The sequence below is a fragment of the Lemur catta genome, chromosome 6, assembly GCF_020740605.2.
Source record: "Lemur catta isolate mLemCat1 chromosome 6, mLemCat1.pri, whole genome shotgun sequence".
Taxonomy (NCBI): Eukaryota; Metazoa; Chordata; class Mammalia; order Primates; family Lemuridae; genus Lemur; species Lemur catta.
Window position 1 is genome coordinate 108,634,217 of NC_059133.1, and position 23,138 is coordinate 108,657,354.

The window sequence follows — 23,138 nt, forward strand, 5'->3', positions numbered from 1 at the left end:
TTTTTTTCTAACTCATTTCCTTATTCTCCCCTGAAGGTAAATCTGTAAACAAAACACTCTTCGGAGAACAGTTTAAATCATTTAGTCGGCACGCGGCCGGTTCCTGCACACAGTTGAGGCTCAGTGGTTGGATGGATGCAAGAAGCAGCCCAGTGTCCCATGAGCCGGTGACGGGGGCACAGGTCACGGTGGCCCAGAGGGTCCTGCTCCCCTTTACACCCCGAATGGTGGGAAGCAGCGATAACAGGGTCGGCCCCGCTGTTTTAGAGACTCTCCCCCTTCACCAGCACCATTTCTACGCGGTGAACAGAAGTGGTGTCTTGGTCCACATCCCACTGACCGGCATGGTTATTTCCATCCCACAGGTTTTTTGTTTGTTTGCTTGTTTGTTTGTTTGTTTGTTTTCTGAGACAGAGTCTCACTCTGTCGCCCGGGCTAGAGTGAGTGCCGTGGTGTCAGCCTCGCTCACAGCAACCTCAGACTCCTGGGCTCAAGCGATCCTCCTGCCTCAGCCTCCCGAGTAGCTGAGACTACAGGCATGCGCCACCATGCTCAGCTAATTTTTTCTATATATACTTTTTAGTTGGCCAGATAATTTCTATTTTTAGTAGAGACGGTATCTCGCTCTTGCTCAGGCTGATCTCGAACTTCTGACCTTGAGTGATCCTCCTACCTCAGCTTCCCAGAGTGCTGGGATTATAGGCGTGAGCCACCGCGCCCAGCCCCATCCCACAGTTTTTAATGGAAACAACCTTACTGCCTGGATAGGCAGACTCTGAAATACGCCTCTGTGATTTCCCTGCACCTTTTCAATGCGATCATCAAATAAAGACGCGTGGCTTGAGGTGAGATGGCCCTCAGCACACTCTGGGAACATGTCAGTTCTAATAACGGTGATCACACTGTGCATTTGCATAGCACTCCGTAATATTAAAAGTACTTTCAGAAAAGGAAGTTATTATTTAGGCCTAAAGATTTCAGCCTGTAAGGATGGCTTAACTTTCAACCTTCTTGCTGTTGGCTGATGAATTTCCCCTTGCTCTTTTGATATGACACAAAATGGCATATTCTTGTGCAACATTAAGCTATTATTTTTCTCACCGGAAAGAAACTAATAGGGTAAATATCATTTTGTGTAAATTCAAAAGACTTTTAAAGAGCCATATTGAAAATACTTGAGAAGATCTTGAAACAATGATTGATATTTTCGTGTCAAATGGATGTTGTATTTTCCTATCAAACTTTAATAGCTCAGGGTAAGTACCAACTGTTTATTTTCTAAGTTCTGTTTTGATTTTTTTTTTTTTCAGTTGATTGCATGTGCAAGCTACATTGTGTTATGGACTATTTTTGCTCTTGAAAATTTTTGAAAATACAGAAAAGCATAAAGAAAAATATCACAAACCCTCATGACTTCAGCACCCAGGACTGATGCTTATAACATTTTGTAATAAAAAAAAACCACAATGTTAAAGTTTCCTTTGAGATTTCTTGACTTCCCAGAGTGTGTTTGTGTGGAAGTGGAATCACAGAAGAGGACGGACCGTCGTTGGCTAACTAGCAGTGTCAGTCTGCTTTTCTGAAGTAGCCACCTCTGCTGTGATCAGAGCTCTGGTAGAGCACACGGTAGCCATCCGTCTGCCCCACGTCACCAATGTGCTGGCCTGCTACTCACCAGGCCTCTCTGGAAAAGGAATGCTCCAAAATAAACAAGTGGCGTGAATAACCAATAACAATCACTATCGGCCACTTTGTCAGCTAACATTTTGTTCCTGAACTGGTACGAATTTATTACTTTGGGGAGATTTTCAGACAGTTTTCTAGTATGACAAGAAAAATACACCTAATCCCTGATTTTATGGTGCTAGTGAAGCAACACAGAGACTATAAATACAGTTTCCCCTCTAAGCAAGAAAACACTCAGCAACTGTTTAAAAGGTAATGGGCTGATTTCTAAATTCCTTTCAAGGGGGCCTGTTGAGATGGTGACCTGGCTCTAGCTCTCGCAGGGAAAGAAATAGGAAGGCGAAACACAGGAAGATTCCTAGAAATGAGTGCGTGACCTCTGAGGTCCTTACAGTAAATTAGACTAATTCTAAATCTATGTTGGTGTGTTTTGGCCTATGAAGCTCATATAACTTTTCCACTAAGTGGGCAGGTGGGTTTCCTGTAGTAGCCTGAAGCCGGGGATTGTTTTCTTGTGTTTCCATTGCAGCACAGAGACCCAGGGAATCCTCTGTGGTCTCTCACACAGGCTGTGAGTCTTTTATCTGAGTCGTGTTCGTATCTGAGCGCTGAATATTAACAGCCTCTTGGCAGCAGAGTGATTTTCTTTAAAAAGGGGTTTCCCTGTGTATGGGCGGATTAACCTTTCAAGATACGTGTTTATGCTCAAACCACTGAGCTACTGTTTGATTCAGAGTCAGAAAGGCAGGTCTGCGTCCGACAGAGACCTTGTAGTGCACTCGCCTAGACCCGAGAGGGACGTGTGGTGCACAGCACGGTGAGTAACACGATGCCTCCGTCCTTTGCTTTCATTTTGCTCACTTGCCAGAGTTCGCCATAGCTTGGATTTCTTTTTCAAATGGCTAAAGTGCCCGTATTAGAAAGACAAGTGTGATTGATTATGAACTCAGTCCTATTGGCAATTAAGATGGGGTTTTATATGTTGCAGGTGGGAAAGGAGCTAGAAGTTGGTGTAAATGTAAAAACCTGTGATGTGTCCTTTAAAAGTATTTATTTTAGAACTGTTGCTGGTTAGCTCTCTGTGCACATCTGAGAAACCAGGCTTTTGACATTTGACTGTATGCATCTTATCCTATGTGCTTTATTATTTCTAAAAATTCGGTAAACAATAAGTACTCACGAGTATTTAGTATGCTTGCCCTCTCAGGATACTGTGGTGCCTAATAATCTTGATGGAGCGATAAGCGGGGTGAGCATTCACCCCGTGTGTCTATTGTGGGATATTTTCATTGTATTCTTCATGGTAACCACGTAATCGTGCGGATGGGGACCGTGAAACAGTGTAAAGCATGTATTTCTAAATGTAAAGCTACTGGACTATTTTATTTAAATAGTCAAATTTTCCAAAGGAGATTGGAAAATAAACTTCCCGAGGAAGAATTTAAGTGTAAGCAGTCAAACCGTCCTCCAAGGGAGCTGAGTTGTCAAAGCCAGCAGAAGACAAAGGCAGGCTGGATGATAAGGGGCACAGCGATGATGCCCCATTAGGACAGCGACAGTCAGTTTCGGGCCCTGATGACTTCATCCCTCTCGGGGATCTCAGGCACCGTCCTGTCCCAGAGATGCCCAGAGTGTCCAGACCTGTCCCCACGGTGGACGCTGCGTGGGGCCTCCCCATAGGGGCAGGAAGCCAGTATTTGTGGAATAGATCACGGTTAACAGACTATTTTCAGAGATGGTCTTCTTAATATTTTGAGGCTTTTTTTAATTTACAATTTTTAATTGTAATAGATTTTTAAAGTCCAGGAGATAAAAGAAAATATACCTCCTGATTTTCTCCTCTTCCTTTCACTCTCAGTCCCTGTCCCTGTCTCTCTCTGTCCCTCCGTGTCTCTGTCTCCCCTCCACTTGCTCTCTCTCCACCAACTGTACATCTAATTAATACGTCATCAGCTGCTGGTACGACTTGCCCACGGATATTTGCAGCCACTGTCCCAGTTCCCAATTTTACTGAAGTTAATGAGGCATGAATGAAGAAAAATAATAATTTTTAAACATGGGAAATTGAACATTAAACTCAGCTCCTGCTGTTAAAGAAACCTAAAACACAGAGCAGCCAAAGAGCCCTGTGGAACAGTGTGGAAGAGACAGGCAAGAGTCCCCGGTACTTAATCAATCAATCAATCAAAGCTTAATCAATAGAGGTCTCTCATTCCTTAACAGGCCTGTGGGTCTCTTTATCCAGGCGGTGGGGACGGGGCTGAAGGAGGTGGGCAGAGGGGAGGCAAAGACACTTTCGCAGTTTTTTGCCAGCTCAATACTTCTTGCCAAGATAAAACCTTAGGCCTCACTTTAACTGTTTTCAAAAATTACTTTATAATGCTTTACTCTTTAGCTCTTTAACTATTAATTTCTAAACATCGATCTCTCATTAAGATTAGATAATAAAGAATTCTCAGAGGAAAACCTGTTAGTTGTTTTCCTATCTGTTTGGAGTTGTGACAATTTAGCTCTTTCAAAGATTTGTTTCCTGAGCGATGAGGCTGTAGAATAAAAGAAACTCACTTTTCACACACATGTCCTCAAGTCTTGAAAAAAGCAAGGATAAAAAATGTCTTTCTACTGAAATTGTGCAGAGCATGAGTAAAAAATCAATTTTATTTGAAAACACGGCCAAGATTAAATATCCCTAGGGTTTTAAAATAAAAACACCATATGGAGAAAATTGTTCTGGTGGTTGCAACGCACAGTCCAAACAAATGAATCCTTTGATTGATCTAAGAATGTAGAAAACCTTGGATAACAGAGAAACTGCCACACTGGGGCAGTTAGTACACAGTTAATAGATTATTGTGTTAAGTAATCAAAATTAACCATCCTCTGCCTTTGCTAACATGACATGTGTTCTGTAAGAAGAAAGGGCATCATCTGTAATGTAGTATTAAGTAGCATAATTGATAAAATGCATTTGAAAGTAAATGACCCCTTTCACAGTCATAAGTTATATCCTTTTTTTTTTTTTTTGAGACAGAGTCTCACTCTGTTGCCCAGGCTGGAGTGAGTGCCGTGGCGTCAGCCTCGCTCACAGCAACCTCAAACTCCTGGGCTCAAGCGATCCTCCTCCCTCAGCCTCCCGAGTAGCTGGGACTACAGGCATGTGCCACCATGCCTGGCTAATTTTTTCTCTATATATTTTTAGTTGTCCAGATAATTTCTTTCTATTTTTAGTAGAGACGGGGTCTCGCTCTTGCTCAGGCTGGTCTAGAACTCCTGACCTCGAGCGATCCTCCTGCCTCGGCCTCCCAGAGTGTTAGGATTGCAGGCGTGAGCCACTGCGCCCAGCCATAAGTTATATCTTAAATTGCAAATATGTTGAAATGTTTCCTTTTGGTGTCAATAAATGTAGATAAAGACGAGGTTATGGCCAGATGGGACTCAGAGTGTGTGCTTAGCTACTACATTCAGCCCACTCTTCAGTATGTTGCCATATTCACTTGTTTTCTTCAATATTACAGAATACATTGCCATTTTTCACAAACTCTTTACTTACAAAGTTCAAAAATCTTCTGGAAAGATAGCTTACATTTTTTTAATTACAAAAGGCAAAACAACTGTAGATATTAAAATAAGAACATTTGTTCAGCTTAACTGGAAAATGTATATCCCTTTTTAATTTTTTCTTGTAGAGAGAAACAAAATATAGAAACAGTATCAAGACAATCAAATTTTATTTATAATGAAATGAATACGTAACATCATTTAACTGGAAAAAATGAGTAGAAAGATTCTTAACTTTAAAGTATTTAATGTAGACAAATTTAATCCTGCCTAGATAAGGGTCAAAACGATAAGATTAATTTCTAATTTGATTAGAAATTAAAAATTTCTAATTTCTGATGCTTGTTTAAAAACAAGAAAAAAATAAAATAAAATAACCATAAATGTTAACACTGAAATAGAATTAATTTGAGAGGATCTTGAATTTTGCAGGTAAAAGTCAAAGGGTAGATTCTGTATCTGAAATCCAGTGCTGAGGGACAAGTCTCATCTCAACTTTTCACTATCAGCAGAGAGTATTAATTAGAATTACAGAGCTGAGATCGGTCGTTATTACTCCTCATTGTACCTCAACAGTCATTTATTTTCATCTGAGGAATTGAGACAGCAGAGTCTTTTGTGTTCCTTAATCTTGGGATAATCACCGGGATGTTAATATTACAAGCCGATGTCTGTGTAGCCCTAGGTATTTAGATTTAGCACAACTAATTGACTTTGATAATAATAATAATGATATATTACTTTTTGAAGGAATAGTTTCTGATATGACTTCTGTTGCTAAAAATTTGGTGCAGGTCAGAATACACTATAGTCTTTCCTTGCAGTGGCTCATGATGTGTTTTGGTAACAGGAGTAGAAAAAATTGTGTAACGATTATGCAGATACCTGCTGGGCTAGATGGTACAGGAGCTAAGAAAGGTGTTCTAGGATATAGCTGTGATGTCCACGCCTTATCCTCTGAATCTACAAGGCAATGATGAAATGCAGGTGAGATAACAAGGCATTTACCTTTTCTTTTAGTTTTTTGTGGTGCCCTGTATTCCCAGCCATCTTTTGACTTTCTCATGAAATAATTAGAGCTAATCCAACGGTAAAGTTTGAATTATTTTTGTACAAGACTAGGTCTTAATTTGGCCCTTACTTGCTAAGATGCATTCAAAATTAATATATAATTGTAAATAAAATTTATTACTTGGAAACAAAATCTAGTGTATAAATATTTCTGATAAATTGGCTGAAGTTGGCCTTTACTACCCTTTCAAGTGTGTGAGGATCTTCCGGAAGACGGTCAGCAGAAGCCTAAGGATGGCCAAGGCTGGCTCACCTCTAAAGGATATGAAAAAGATCCTTTTTTTTTTTAAACAAGTTTCACCTGAAGCATATTCCCATAAAACAAGCACATCCTTAATACCACATTTTGTGATTTTTTTTCAGCAGAACAACCAACATTCATAAATAATAATGTATCTAAAAATATTCATGTTCCATAAAAATCACTTTATCTACAGGCTTTCCAGTGAGTTTTGAAGATTAAACAAGATTTCAGTTTCATCACCTGTGTTTAGAGCTTGCTATTTGCCAGGCAGCACTAGAAAAATGATCTTGTAGTGCAGTTGAACTGGAAGTTGCTTTTAAATGCAGCTGCTTGTCTAAATCGCTGTAATTTTTTCTTTGAAGAAGGGAAGTATCATCCTCACTTTGCAGATGAGGACACTGAAGCTCAGAGTGTTTAAGCTCAAAGTGACAGAGCTTGGAATAGATTGGAATCCACATCTTTTGACTGTGGATCCGATCATCCTTTTAATAGACATGTTTTAAAAAGTTAGTTTGTAATTTGGGGAACTTTAATAAAATTCTTCAGTAGAAACTCACAATAAGGAACATTTGCCAAAATAGAGCTGAGTACAGACCCAGAGTAAGAACATGTTGGTCTTGCTGCAGAATGAGGGACTATTCTGTGGGCAACAATATCCTCTGCACAGGGTAGCAATAGCTCGTTGGTAATATTTATTTCACTGAGCCTCTAAGACCCACGCATCAAGAGCGATATTACAATAATCCTAAAATGACCAATTTTCACAGCATGTAAGGATGGGAAGGACTCTTAGCCATGATAACGCCCAATCTGTTCCCATTTCAGAGATGGTGATAAACATCTTATTCAGGGACAAGCGAATTTAGTGATAGCCCTGGTGACAGACAGAGTCTTGGTCTCCTGACTCCTAGTTCAAGAACTTTTCCAGTTTCGGTGCCCAAATGTCAGTTGTGCATATAGAAGAAATGCGGGTGCCCTGATGTGATTGAGCTACAGAGAATCTGTGGTGGAGAAAAAGCTTTATTGCTATAAAACAAAAGGAATTCTTAGAAGGAAATAGATGATAAAAGTCCCTGATTTGACACCTTTCTAAGAAATATGAAATGAAAAAAAAAAAAAAACCTATGGCTCTTTTGGGTATTTCTTTCTTTTGGTTTAGCCAAATGTGTAGCCAAAAATCGCCTCATTCTCAATTGCCCTTGAGCCTTTCCTGTAAATGAGCGTGGTGTCTGATTTTCCTCTTCTCCAATTTTTCCACACTGCCATCAAACTCCTTAAGTACCTTTTTGGCATAAAAGGATATTTTCTAGAGGAAACAAATGAATGAAAACTTACAACATATGCTTTTTTTTTAATGACATCATCATATTCTCAAAAACCTTGAACATTTGGCTAATTTTGCACAGAAATTATCTAAAATATTTTAATGGTATCTTAACCTCACACATGTAAGTTTAGATTAGTCTTATAGTCACCTTATATGCTTCATTGTTCCTGTTTCTAGCCTAAGTGGAGTCCTTTTGATTATTTTCTTTTTTAATATTTTTGGAGATACAATGACTGATCTCGGGATAAAGCTTCTTGAACATACACACTGGTTATTTTAGGTATAAAGAGTGACTTACGATGGCTCACACCTGTAATCCTAGCACTCAGGGAGGCCAAGGTGGGAGGATCGCTCAAGGTCAGGAGTTCAAAACCAGCCTGAGGAAGAGCGAGACCCCGGCTCTACTAAAAATAGAAAGAAATTATCTGGCCAACTAAAAATATATAGAGAGAGAAAATTAGCCAAGCATGGTGGCGCATGCCTGTAGTCCCAGCTCCTCAGGAGGCTGAGGCAGGAGGATTGCTTAAGCCCAGAAGTTTAAGGTTGCTGTGAACGAGGCTGACACCACGGAACTCTAGCCCAGGCAACAAAGCGAGACTCTGTCAAAAAAAAAAAAAAGAAATTAAGGAACCACAGCCAGAGGTAACTGCCGTGTGCTACTAGAATGAGGCGTCCAGACCACGGTGTGTCCTGGTTTGTCTAAGCAGGGGTCCCGTTCCCAGGTCTCCACACCAGTCAGCAAAAGTTCAGGACGTGCATGACCCACCCCCCCATCCCCACCCCCGCATCTAGGCTGATTCTGGGCTTCTGCTCAGTGGAAAATTAGGAGAGAAAACTGCAGCAGAATTCTTTATATTACGGTTTGATGCCACCCTGACTCGTAATTAGTGGAGATAAAGTTAGAGACGCACCCAAATGTTTTCTCAGTCCTGGCCTTCTGTTGTTTATTTCCTCTGAAAGAAATGAGGCAATGATATTGACAAGGCCTGTGTCCTCAGGGTGGGCTTTATTTTATTTATTTGCTTCCACTTGAAAGAGAAGCCCTTTGATTGCAGAGTATCTTTTGTCCAATTGTCTCCTTTGTCACTGTTTGGTTAGAAAAACACTTCTGTCAGTAGAAATGGAAAGAATTCTGGTGGAAATAGATCAATTGGAGATTATCATTATGCCTGAGATGTTGGCTTTTCCGATTATCACCAGTTGATACTGTTACTCCCTGACAAAATAATAACAAATGTAAAATTCCAGCCCAGGAAAAGGCAATTTAGGAAGGAATTACAATGTTCAGTACAATAATTAATACCTTTGAGGCAGTACCTGTCTTGTCTGTTTCCAGTGCCTTGGAGGTATTATTTGTGAATCTTAAACTATAAAATTTTAAGTCTGGAGATTTCTCTTTCCACATGGCATTTTTGGAGGGTTTACCACCAGAGTTCAAATAATGCAATGGTACTGCTTAAGAAATATATTTTCACAAGGTGTATTTGTAATGTAAAAGTTTTGTATATTACTTTAAAATATATTAGTATAAAAACAGATCGCATTTTACCTCAAATTTAAAACTTCGTCTGTATGATGTTTAATTATGGAACAATCATAGAAAGTCATGGACTAGGAGTCAGATGGCTTGGTGTCTAATCCTAGCTCAGCCGTTCATTGGCCCAGTCATTTGTCCTCTCAGGACTTACGTCTCCTTTATGGTAAAATGATGGTGTTGTGATTCCTGGAGTGTTCTCTAAAGTGTGAAATTCTATGATTCCCTGATGCGCTAGGATCCATGTATACTTTCAGATATGCTGGGAAATTTAGCATTTTTAAAAGTAATTTTAGGAATAATAAAACAATTGAGGACATTTAAAAACCCTTCCTACAAGTTTATTTCATTTCATTTATTAATTCAATTTTTAAAACTTCATCTTTCAGAAATAGAAGTCACTCTGTCAGGCAGCATGTCACTTGCCTTCCTGTTCAATGAATTTGTGAAATTGTGTACCACCTCCCGAGTGCCACGTAAGGGGCGGGCGGTCTTGCAATCCTGCATAGTTATTAATAAAAGATAGCTGTTCTAGTTGGTGGTCCACCTCCTACAACAGTCCTGACAGACACTGGCTTTCATCTCGTAACTGGCAACCATGGTGGTAACAGATGACTTTCAAACAGCTGTCACAAGCTGAAAACAAAGCAAAAAAAGCCACCCTCCCACACTATATACAGACAGCTTGCCAATAGCTGAAATGAATCCTTCCTGGAGTATTTTAACAAATGTTGTTTTCTTCTTTCTTTCTTTCTTTCTTTTTTTTTTTTTTTTTTTTTTTTTGGATGCTGTTACAATTAAACAGAAACATAAAACTCAGACAAGCCGGCTTCATGTTTCCCATAAACCTAACTCCCTAAATTTTCTAATGGGATCACAGCAATGAGTGGTTTCCAGATGCATTTAAAATGTGTTAATTGCCTGCATGAATTGGCTTTTAAAACCTACACAAATCTTCAAATTCTTCAACCTCAAGATTCTACTGGAAGTCCCATGAGGTGCTGTGCTGTCTTGGTAATGTTTGTCCACAGTTCAGTGCTTAGGTTGCAAATTATATCAAATAGAGAAAATGGGAAATGAAAAAATTCTGTGTCTTAAGCACACTTTTTCCTCCTCCTCTTATAATGATCGCATCACCAGAGCCCTTGTTATTCTGAAAATCATGAAAATAATCATTCATTCCTACTGGAGAAAAAGCTGGTGTGGACGCCCTTCCACGAAGAAGGCTGTTGGTGTCCTGGGTCATTTCTGGAGAACTCATTTCTGTCCTGCGGTTAATTAAACTACAAACACATCCATCTGACAACTTGGACAACTTTTCCACTCTCTGTGTTGGAATGTCTGGCTTTCTCTCATTTGCTCCTGGACGATTTCTACCTGTCATGAGCATCTTCCTTAACTGAAAGCCCCGAGCCTGTGTTTACACCCAGTGTTTTACCTTTGATTAGGACCCGGCAGAAGGTAAGCTTGTGGTCTGTCTTCTCGCATCTGGCTGGGCTGAAAACAAGACATGAGAATAAAAACATGGCTTTTGATGAAAAAAACGCATTAATTTAACAGGTGATTTTTCTTTCAGTGACTGACATAGTAAACTTCATTTGAGACACGTCTGAGCCTCACGTCCTTCATTTTTTTTTCTTTTAGATTCCGTGCGGACAGCTCATGAACAAAGATGAGAAACTGGTGGTGTTCACCACTCCGTATGAAGACTCTGAAAGGTAATAACAACACTTTGTTTAGAAGTTATAAGCCTCTCATAGTGATATTCTAATGAGAGCTCCTCTGTTTTCTGACAAAGATGGTGAGTTTATTAAGAGTGCATGAGCACCTATCAGGTGGAGCCTTGCAGAAAAGACAGAAACAGATGAGGTGACAGTGAGGGACAAGAATCATGGTAGATAATGAAGGTTATTTGATTTATAAAGTATTTGGCAAATTTCCATTGACAAACCTTGATACTTAGTTTGATTTCTCTTTAATGGCACAAATTTTCTCCTAGGAAACAACTCTGTTTTAGGAATAAGGTGAAGAAGTAGCTGTATCTTTCCTCCTGATTTGTTTAATCCTTAGCTCAGATATATAGCAAGAAGTTGACTAAGTTCCTTATGAAAAAATTCCTTCCTCAGCCGCTTTCCACATTCTTCCAATCTTTCAAGGTTTTGCTCAAGCTTCACTCTACTTGTTGGGGCCCAGAATTATGTCTTTGATTTCTTATTTGGCACCTTTTATGTGCACGATACCCTGCTACGTGCTGGCAGGAGAAGAATCAGATGCGGATCCTACGCTCTAGCTGTTTGCAGTTTAGAAGCGCAAGGCCATGCACACAGCTAAGTACAATATACAGTGGGATGTTTTGCCGCATAAGGGAGACACAGACAAACTGCCCTGGGAAATCTGAGGAAAGTAGATTGCTAGAGGTTAGGACAGGGTGCAAGAAGAAGCTGTTGGACCCAATTTCTGGCAAAGGGAAAATGAGGAGAAAGATGGAATAAGAGAAGGGGAGAGTATTCCAGACTGAAGGCAGAGTGTGCACAGAGGTGTGGTGGCAGGAGAGTCGAGTGCTGGTGTCAAGACCAGTGACCGAGGCCGGGCACGGTGGCTCACGCCTGTCATCCCAGCACTCTGGGAGGCTGAGGCAGGAGGATCGCTCAAGGTCAGGAGTTCGAGACCAGCCTGAGCAAGAGCGAGACCCCATCTCTACTAAAAATAGAAAGAAATTATATGGACAGCTACAAATATATATAGAAAAATTAGCCGGGCATGGTGGCACATGCCTGTAGTCCCAGCTACTTGGGAGGCTGAGGGAGGAGGATCACTTGAGCCCAGGAGTCTGAGGTTGCTGTGAGCGAGGCTGACGCCACGGCACTCTAGCCCAGGTGACAAAGCGAGACTCTGTCTCAAAAAAAAAGACCAGTGACCAGTGACCCGTCCGCCTCGGCCTCTGCCCCGGGCCTGCGGCACAGAAGAAGGACGTCCGGTGGGCATCCCGAGTGAGGACTGAGTGGCCGGGAGTGCCGTCCACAGGCCAGCGTCTCTGTTTAGAAAGACAGAACTTCTGTCGTGCAACATCTTTTGGGCGAAAGATAATGTAAAGAAGTAATAATTAGGTTTCTATTAACACATCAATGTTTCTTAAACTAGGACTCCCAGACCCTGTGTGTCTGGGGCATCTGCTCGGGTTCTCTGTGAGAATCGTTTCATTAAAAGAGACCCACGCGTATTTCCGATATGAAAATCATGGTTGGACGAGGGAGGCCATTACGATTTGGGGATGGGGTCGCTAACAGGCTAGCGTAGCAATGGTGTCTGAAACCGACTGGCAATGTGGAAGAATAGGGCTTGGATAAATACAGACATATTGATTTCTCCCTTTCCCCTCAGCCGGTTCCATTCAGTATTTTAACAAGCATTTTAGCCTTTAATTGTGTACGACTCAGCATTTCTCCGTGTGCCGCTCTTCACGACTCTGCGCGGTGTGTTTGGGGTCTCGCCGGCTCAACGCGGTTCCCTCCACCCCGAGGGAAGAGCCAGCACACGGCGAGGCAGCCCTGGGCGTCGTGGGTCTGCAACAGGCCTCGACCCATCTCGTGGACATTTTTTAAAACTTCAGTAAAACTCAAATTTGCCTCACAGGAACAGTCTGAGGACTAACTGATTCTATCAAAAACTTCCAGGATACCATCAGCATCATGGAAACATAGAAAATAGATGATGTTGAACAATTTCTAGGACAGAAGATGCCCCATGCTCCTTTGGTAGCAGAAAAACATGTTTGACTACATGTTATAGTTCAAAAAAGAAAGAATGAAAGGGAGAAGAAAAGAAAGAACGAGAAAAAGGAAGGGAAGGAGGAAGAAAGGGAGAGGAGGGAGGGAGGGGCAGGGGAGAGACCCCTGCTTCCCCAGGGGCCGGGGTCACCTCGCCCCAAGCTCGGACTCCCCCGGCCATTCCCTCCGTGCCGAGGATCGTAGGGACTTGTACGGGCTCCTGCGTCCCACCTTACAGCCCCTCTTCCCGGCGATGCTTATTAACGTTCCGATTCTCTGTATCTACTAACGATGAAGATTGTACAGAATTTAGTAGGTAACATACTTTTTTCTCTAGTGGTCAAAAACCCGTATTTCTAAGGGAGAGAGAGAGAGTTGGGGCCTTTGATAGTAATCTAAAATGCCCAGAAGATGCCTTTCAAGTTACCTGTAAGGTCTGCGTGATCCGGGGCTCGGAAGGAAGGATGCAGGGCTGAGGGATGAGCTGCCGTCGCGTCTTGGTCTCAGGGGACCTGGGGGAGAAGGCAGAGAGCGGGGAGATGAGAGGAAACGGCAGGAGCAGAGCGGCGAGCACCTGAGTCACCTTTTTACAATAATTGCAACACTGTAGATTCGGCAAGGGTAGCACTTGCCATCTCCTGACACATTATATTAATATATTGATATTATGGTTGTCATCCCAAGCAAGGTTTCATAAGAAAAGTCAAGGAGTGGAGGAAACAACTTTGATTCTCAGCGTGGGGGATTATCAGCGTAAACACAGTATTTTGTAGTTTTTATGTTTCACTTTCACATAGCCTGGAAGCATATCATTTTAAAGGCAGCCCCATTCCACCTGTTACGATCCTGGGGTCATCCTTTTTTTTGTTTGTTTGAAGTACTCTTATAATGATGCTAGTTCTTCACTTTAATTTCTCAAAAGCAGATGTTTCTCTGTCCAAACAATTCTTTTAAGAAGTATATTTTTAAAAAAAAATGATTGTGCATGCAGAAAATTACAATTATAACCTTGCAAAAAAAACTTTTTTTTTTTTTTTTTTTTTTTTGAGACAGAGTCTCACTCTGTTGCCCAGGCTAGGGTGAGTGCCGTTTCGTCAGCCTAGCTCACAGCAACCTCAAACTCCTGGGCTCAAGTGATCCTCCTGCCTCAGCCTCCTGAGTAGCTGGGACTACAGGCATGCGCCACCATGCCCAGCTAATTTTTTCTATATATATTTTTAGTTGTCCATGTAATTTCTTTCTGTTTTTAGTAGAGACGGGGTCTCGCTCTTGCTCAGGCTGGTCTCGAACTCCTGACCTTCAGCGATCCTCCCACCTCGGCCTCCCAGAGTGCTGGGATTACAGGCGTGAGAAGGAAAACTATTATGATTCATTTTAGCCTGAAGTAGAGCTCATCTCAGAAGAGTAGGATGAACCCAGGTTCTCATGAAGTGCCCATGTCACCTGGCATGAAACTCACTCCTAATGGCAGTCGGTCACCTGCTCTTAAACACAGGGGAATGACATCACTCCCTCCTTGCCTTCTGCTAACAATATACCGGTTCTCACAGGCACATAAGGAGCTCCTGTGTCTTTCCTCCTATTCAAACCATTCAAATGTCTTTATGTAAACCACTGGCATCCTTTAAGAAAACCAACAATAGTTTTGTCTTTTTTCCCTCCGTGTGAACAGCACGCTGCCTCCCAGATACAGCGTTGAGCAGCCAGACAGCTGCTGGCTATTAAAAGTCCCGTAAAGCTCCATTATTTTGCTCATAAAGGGAAGAGAAGTGCAGGGACGTTTATGGGGTGACAGGCAGATGTTTTCGTTGGACTACGCAAGCGGTGAGCGAAAACTAAAATGATCTCTTTTGTGATATCATCAGCATTTTTACAATTCTTTTGGCCTCTTTATTTTTAACCCCCTTCTTACCTGCCCTAAAGTAAGCTATTCTGGAAATGCAGAATAAAGGACCATGGACACAGTTACTGTCCACCTTGCAGGGAAGTTAACGCTGTCTGCCGCTTTCTCATAAAGACAGGCATCCCTGAGTAAGGCTGGTGGCAGGCATCGTTCCTGGCGGGTCTGGTGGGCTTCTTCTTTTTCCACTGGGGAGGGGAGGGTGCCTGCCACCAGCCTTACAAGAACATCAAAGCCACCCTGGGTTTCTGTCCAACAGCTTAATTAAGTTTCTTCTCTTTCCACACTAAGAAAGTAGCTTCTCAACCATGTGTTTATATGTAATATATTAAACAAAATGAACTCTTATTGGATTGGTAAATCCACAGAGATTTAAGACAAGGGACTTTGGGAAAACTTGTGCCTTCAGCCACACTCTCTAAAGCACCTTCTGGAAAAACTTCTTCCATGCAAACAACACTCATGCAGTGGACCTTCCGTTCTCTGAGGCCTGGCTGGGACACAAGGCCCAAGAAGATCCCTAGAGTCCATCTTCATATCTGTCTTTTTTTAATACTTTATGCTTACATAAGCTCTTGGATTCGAAGCAACAATTGCTTCTAAAGCTGCAACCACGTGCTAAGAAGTATTTGGGAGATACCACTGGAAAAAAGACCAGATTAGAACTTTCCCAAGAACCAATTTATCATTTGTCTGGGAAGGATTGGTATTGTTTCCCAGCATGAGATTTGTATGTCTGGAGACTGGAAATTGGCCAGGTTTTTACCTCAATGGAAATGTCTTTGATAAAAACCTCAGAGAGGCCGGGCGCGGTGGCTCACGCCTACAATCCTAGCACTCTGGGAGGCCGAGGCGGGAGGATTGCTCAAGGTCAGGAGTTCGAGACCAGCCTGAGGAAGAGCCAGACCCCATCTCTACTAAAAATACAAAGAAATTATATGGACAACTAAATATATATAGAAAAGAAAATGAGCCGGGCATGGTAGCGCAGGCATGTAGTCCCAGCTACTCGGGAGGCCGAGGCAGGAGGATCGCTTGAGGTCAGGAGTACGAGACCAGCCTGAGCAAGAGCGAGACCCCATCTCTACTAAAAATAGAAAGAAATTAGCAAAACAACTAAAATATATATAAAAAAATTAGCCGGACATGGTGGCACATGCCTGTAGTCCCAATTACTCGGGAGGCTGAGGCAGGAGGATCACTTGAGCCCAGTAGTTTGAGGTTGCTGTGAGTGAGGCTGATGCCGCGGCCCTCTAGCCCGGTCAATAGAGTGAGACTCTGTCAAAAAAAAAAAAAAGAATAACTATTGTCTTTTATTTTGGGGAGTTTGTTTGACTTTAAGGCACACAACATAATTCTTAGAAACTAATTTTAAACACATGAGACACAAAACGATGCCCCGTAACCAGATGTTCCACCGCGAGCCGCAGGAGCCCGGCCGTCCTGCACGGAGCGCCTGTGGTTTCGTGGCCAGCCCTGCTGGGTCCCTCCAGGCACTAACTAAAGCCTGGGCACGGCCACCCTGCTGTGCCCTCTCATGGCACGTCTGATCATCAAGCTTCCTGAACTTTTCTCACACCTCAGAACCTGCTTTCTTGCCCCTCCCCATCCAGACTCATCGAAGCGTCCGGTGACACAGCGTGGAGTCCATCCACAAGCCACCCGGAGTCACCATAGCCACCAAATTTCCCCCCTGACCTTCAAGTCCCACCCTCTTCCCCCGCACCGGGTTCCGCTTTTACTGAGACTCAGAGCAGCTTACCAAAAAGTGACCTTTACTTTCACTCTCACCCGGCAGATCCAGAAGCCAGTTTCACTTTGTGGCACCTCCCTCGGGCTCAGTTCCACCGTGACAGGTTAGTTTCCAGCACAGCTCGGTGAGCGGACGGAGGACTCGGATGGCCGGCTGGGCTGGAGCTCCAGGAATCTGCAAACAAAAGTTTCTCTGAGGCAGTTTACATAAAAATAAACAAACAAAAATGTCTGTTGAGGAAAGGCCAGCCAAGGTGCCTGACTGCCGGCAGGGACTCTCTGATCAGCGATCAATGGCTTCGGCAGGGAGTGTCGCCGCGGTTCTCTCTGAACCGGATCTTTCTACCGTAGGAACAGACGGCAGCTCGATGCTGGCCGGGCCGCGTGTGCTCGGGGGTCTCTTTATGACCCCGCAGCCCGGCGGTGACAGCTGCCCACAGCCAAACCTCTGTGTCAACATGAGAAACGGTGCTGAGAGGCGCGGAAAACCCCGCAGCCTCGCAAGTGCGACCGAGGGACAGATTTGAGAAATCGGGTCTAAATAAAGACGGCCGCGGCCCCCCGCGGTTTTTGAGAAACCGTGGCCGACCGGTGACCTCTTCTTAATGTAAGACTATGCAAAAGGGAATTTGCAATTTTCGTAGGGTCTTCTTTGTAAAAACAACCCTTCTTTAGTTGTTCTGGTGAACCCGGCTCTCAGCAGTCCCGGGTGCGGCTGGTGTCACCTACCCGGGTGAGAACAAGAGCCAGAGGGACCGCCGGCAGCACACTGAGTCCATTCAGGGCAGTAAAGGACGCCAGCGACAGTGCTCACGACGCCCCGACGGACAAGCGAACGAAGTGCCAGATGCCATCCCGGTGTTGCCGGGTGACGGCCTGGCCTGTGACGGTGGCTTTTGGAGAGGGACACTGTTCCCAGGTCGCCCCCAGCCTATACACAGGTTCGCCCTTGCCCAGCATGTGCCCCCCCCACGAGGGCCCTCTGGGCTTGGCCAGGTCCCAACCCTCCCCCAACACGGCAGCCTGCGCGGGACGCTCGGGTGGGTCCCCTGACAGTGACCGGCTCTCACATCACCTGGCAAAGCTAAGTGTCCTTGGCCTCCCGTGTTCCCTGAGGAAACCAAAGAACACTCACCGCTGGACGTTGTGACTCTCTCTCCTCGGAGCCATTGTTCCCTGGCTGCTGCAGTTGGTCACACACCGTCAGTTCCAGCTGAGTGGGGGGTTGGGGAGATAAAAATCAGTTCACAATGGGCGCGGTGGCTCACGCCTGTGATCCCGGCACTCTGGGAGGCCGAGGCGGGAGGATCGCTCGAGGTCAGGAGTTCAAGACCAGCCTGAGCAAGAGCAAGACCCCGTCTCTACTAAAAATAGAAGGAAATAATATGGACAGCTAAAAATATATAGAGAAAAAATGAGCCGGGCATGGTGGTGCAAGCCTGTAGTCCCAGCTACTCGGGAGGCTGAGGCAGGAGGATCGCTTGAGCCCAGGAGTTTGAGGTTGCTGTGAGCGAGGCTGACGCCATGACACTGACTCTAGCCTGGGCAACAGAGCGAGACTCTGTCTCAAAAAAAAAAAAAAAATCAGTTCAGTGATAAGCCCAATCATGGGTTGAAATCTCTAATCAAAGTCGCCAGTTGCCGCCGCCGCCTCTCCCAGTCCATTGACCCCTCCTCTAACCGGGGCCTTTGGAGTCCTTGTTTTCCTGCCAGACGATGGCATTTCCAAGTAGAAGGACAGAAACATTCGTTTCTCACAGGCCCATGCCTGGCTTCTTTTGCTCTTAAATGAAAACACGGTTCAGTCACAACCAGCCCTACAGGCACCTCTGCAAGCTGCACCCCCTGCAGGTGTTACGTGCACATCCCTGGACGTCTTCTCGCTCCACATTCGTCCCTCACTGGTTCCGTGAGCTGGTGCCACCCCCGTTTCCATGGTGTCTCTCAGGTGTCCTTTTCTCTGGATTTTTCTCTCGATCTTCTATTTTTGTGTCTCATTTTGTTCTATTTTGTATTTTTTTGCTTTGAACTATCTGTCTCCTCTCTTAGCACTCAGCTGGGCCCGCCATGCCCCATCTGGGTTTTCTCACGTTTTTTGTTTGCTTGGTTGGTTGGTTTTAGAATTTCGCTAAACTGCCTCTTAATTTTTTACAACTTTGTATCTCTGGCCATCCAAGAGGATCTGTACTCTTTCCAAAAGATCTCTTTAAAAGATTTACATGTTAAAGACGATCTCTTTCTCATTACCCTCCCTAATTCTTCACTTTTATTAAAAATATTTAAACACCTCAGAGCTGTATGTATATTTTATGACCTAAAACAGTAGATGCTCTCATGGGTCACAACTCAGGCCACAGCAGTCACCTTTGAGAGGAGGGGCTGTGCCCGTAACATGTTCCATGATTTTGTTAACCCTCTCTTTGAACCTATCGATATTTTCCAAATAGATATACTAGTTTTTAACTCTATCTAGAGGCAATTAATCTTCCTGATACTTGAGTTGACTTTCACTAGATCTTCCAAGATGTGTTTATTAAAGAACATGACTGCAAATTCACTATAGATTTGTTCAGAGGCAGAATAATGTTACAGTCTTTGTCATTTTTTTAATGGAAACTTTGACATGTAAGCTCCAAAAGATCAGGGATTTTTTTTTCTGTTTTGTTCATTGATACAAGAATATGCCAACCACCAAGAAAAGTATGTGGCCCAAAACAGGTGTTCAATAATTATTTGCTGAATGAATGATAAAATCTAGTCATTTTAAAGTTTTGCCATGTAGCCCTGTAAGGGTAATTTCATAAGCAAATAATCTACAATGCCTTGTAACTCTCTTTGCAACTGAAAGTTTAGGCCGCAAATACCGAGTCCATTTGTTCTGGTTTTTTTCTCTGAATGCAATTCTTTACGATGAAGCCATGTGTGACCTTTCAGCCTCTTCCCACAAACTTGTGCACTTCTCCTGCAGTTTATTTCTTTTGCTTTAGCATTTTGGTTTGAAAAGCCTTAGTAGTATCATTGTTTATCTTTCTAATAATTTATAAAAGAAACAAGAATGAAAATTCTCCTAGCCCAAATCCCCAAGAAAAATCAAATATTTATACTCACCCAGAAATGTCTGTTATCTGTACCCTTTGATTCTTTTCTAGAATCTATTTTTTAAATGACAAACATTTTCATATTTATTCAATGGTTTAAACTGCCTTTGCCTATAAGCTTAGTGACGGTTTCACATGTGTATTTATTCAGCAAGAAACTGTTCCTTCCACAGATTAGATGACTTTATAGCAGTGAGTCTGTATCGTGGCAGTCCGGTGCTCACTGGTGAGGCATTTGCGTTTGTTCCAGGGCTCTCTTTATTAGACAAGAACAGTATCAGCAATCCTCATTTCTCCTTCATGGGGGCTAACATATTTTCAGCAAGGTTTCTAAATTTGCCCTCAAATTCCTTTTGGTGATTACGAGGAGTCCACAGGGAGGTGAAATGCCAGCCCTCGGAGCCAAGGTGAAGGCCTTTCAAGGTTTGGGGTTTTTGTTTGTATATTTTGTTTTTTCTTTAAGTATTATGGCAGGAATATTCACTTCATTTTCTGAAATCCTTGGGCTAGAACAGACCATCAAAGTAATTTGATTCACACAAATGCTCTTCTTCCACATCCTTTTAGAAACACAAAACAAAACAAAACTCTAAATCATCTTAGTTGCTTTGGTTAGCGCTAATTTCACAAATCCCAAGAAAGATTTATTGGCCTGAATCTTATTTCCTGATACATAATGAAATGCTATTAATAATTTCATTTTTATAAAGTGATTTCTACCTTGAGCATAATTCAAGTATCAAATCAGATCTCATTTTTTAAGCTTAGTATTTTAAGTACTTTCTCATGCACTTTTTAAAATACTTTCAAACTTACCAAAAATTTCTAAGAAGTGTACAAAAATATGTTTTCCTCAGCCATTTGAAAGCAAGTCATCACTGGGTGACTTGGTATGCATATCCTACAAACAAGGATGCTGTCCAATACAGCCACAAGATTGCCATCAGAATCAGAATGTGAACGTTGATTGATACAGTACTCCCATCTAATACTCAAACCCCATTCAGGTTCTGCCAATTATCCTGTCAATGTCCTCCACAGAAAAAGGAATCCAATCCAGGATCATACATTACATTAGTTTTCATCGTTTTTATTCTCTTGAAATCTGGGGCAGTTCCTCAGTCTTGGCCTGTATGTCCAGAACACTCCAGAAGACCATGGGCCTGATATTCTGTGGAATGTTTCTCAGTTTGTTTTGGGCAAACGCTTCCTCGTAGTTAATTTCAGGTTATGCATTTTTGGCAGGGACACCACAGATGGGGAGCTATGTGTCTTGTCATGCATATGGTCCAGTTTTGATTTTTCCCATTACAAGGGATTCTAACCTCGATCCTTTGATCAAGGTGGTATCTGCCAAGATTCTCCAACGTGAAGTTATTCTTAGTATTTCCTTTAGTTGTCTCTAAGTATTTGGGGGGGACTATGGAATTATGTAAATATTCCATCTCTCATCAAATTTTCAGCCACCAGTTTTAACATCCATTGATATTTCTCATTTGAATTATTAATCATGGTTGTCAGATAGTGATTTTCTAATACCATAATGCTCTCTACATTTATTGGTAAGGCATTCCAATGTAAAGAAAAGCTTTGTCTTATACCCATTTATGTTTATTGGAAGTTTTTTCATCAATATAAATTAATGATTCCTATTTGATGAGTTACAATACATTCTCATCATTATATATTTTGATGTTGAAAGTGTCCTATATCTGATCAGTTCTCTGAGTATTTACTAATTTCTGTCACAAAAGAAATTCCAGGCTCATCAATTTCACATCCCTATGAACATCACAAAAGACAAGAGAGAACACGAATTATTGCAATTTTTTGTAAAACCGACTTACACATGACAGTGTCATGTCTGATCTCTGGGGGACTGTTCCCTGTCTTTCCATCTGGCTGATAGGGTGCAAGCCACTTTTTGTCAGATTCCCCACACTAGTTTTGCTAGAGGTGGTGCAAAATACCCTGAATCAAATCATGATCGGTTATTATCATGTGTGGGGTAACTCGATGTATTTATTAGAACTGTTTCTGAAAAACTTCTACTTAAGCTGTTTGATGTAAGTCTATTACATAAATGTCCAACATTATTGGCAACTCAAAAAACTTTATTAAAAAAGAAGTAATTGTGCTCACTTCAGCAGCACAGACACTAACACTGGAACAAGACATGGAATACACAGGAGTTGGCATGCTCACTAGGATGAATTGTGAATTTGTGAAGTGTTCCATATTTTAAAAAAAGAAAATAAAAGAAATAATTTTCATTAAGAGTTTTAAAATAAATAAAACAAATGAGCTATAATTATTACTCACATGGACACCACCTATTCTCTAGCCCCCGCCTTCCTAAACTCAAAATTCAAAATGAAAACCTTCAGAAAAAGGGGCCTTCGGGAACTTTCTATGGGAACTGAATGCAGAGCGCCCTCTAGAGGCAGCATTGAATTGATGCAATATTTCTAACAGCAAATGGACTATTTTTTTTTCTTTTTTCTTTTTTTAAAAATTTTTATTTATCTATTTTTTTGAGACAGGGTCTCACTCTGTTCCCCGGGCTACAGTGCCGTGGCATCAGCCTAGCTCACAGCAACCTCCAACTCCTGGGCTCAAGCGATCCTCCTGCCTCAGCCTCCCGAGTAGCTGGGACTACAGGCATGTGACACCATGCCCGGCTAATTTTTTTCTATATATATTTTTAGTTGGCCAGATAATTCCCTTCTATTTTTTTAGTAGAGACAGGGTCTCGCTCTTGCTCAGGCTGGTCTCGAACTCCTGACTTCGAGTGATCCTCCCACCTCGACCTCCCAGAGTGCTAGGATTACAGCTGTGAGCCACTGCGCTCAGCCAAGAATGTGATTTTTACAGAACTTTGTCCACAGCTTACCTCTCACTGGGGCTCACACCAGCACCCGCAGCTGCACTTCATCTCTGCTTCGAGTTAGCTGCTCTGCCGGCACCGTCCACCTGGGCACAGATGCAGGAAGTTGGGCTCAGGTGTGCAGCATCAGTACAGCGACCCAGCACATCAACAAAGCAAAGAGGAAATACACAGGGATCCAGCCAAGAATGCACCTTGAGGGCAATGACAGAGTCCGTGTTTGTAAGAAATATTCCCCCATTCTCTGAGCTTTCATTTCAGACATGCAAAATACAATTTTGAGACATTTATTTAAATTATGAAACCACATACCT

The 23,138-nt window shown here is 42.6% G+C and overlaps 1 long non-coding RNA gene and 1 pseudogene across 3 annotated transcripts; one reads left to right on the top strand and one right to left on the bottom strand.

Moving 5' to 3' along the window:
• Positions 1-8,862: 8,862 nt before the first annotated feature.
• LOC123640223 lies at positions 8,863-22,877 on the bottom strand. 3 transcript variants are annotated; one of them, XR_006735917.1, is made up of 7 exons: positions 22,831-22,877; positions 17,975-18,052; positions 16,850-17,014; positions 13,615-13,699; positions 11,005-11,131; positions 10,859-10,917; positions 8,863-8,972 (listed from the first exon to the last, which is right to left on the bottom strand). It is a non-coding gene; the product is annotated as an uncharacterized LOC123640223 (long non-coding RNA). The 3 variants fall into 3 exon arrangements; XR_006735918.1 differs by lacking the exon at positions 22,831-22,877 and adding an exon at positions 19,948-20,181; XR_006735919.1 differs by lacking the exons at positions 17,975-18,052; positions 22,831-22,877 and adding an exon at positions 17,915-17,966.
• The window catches only part of LOC123640221, a 40,224-nt pseudogene continuing 28,189 nt past the window's right edge, over positions 11,104-23,138 (top strand).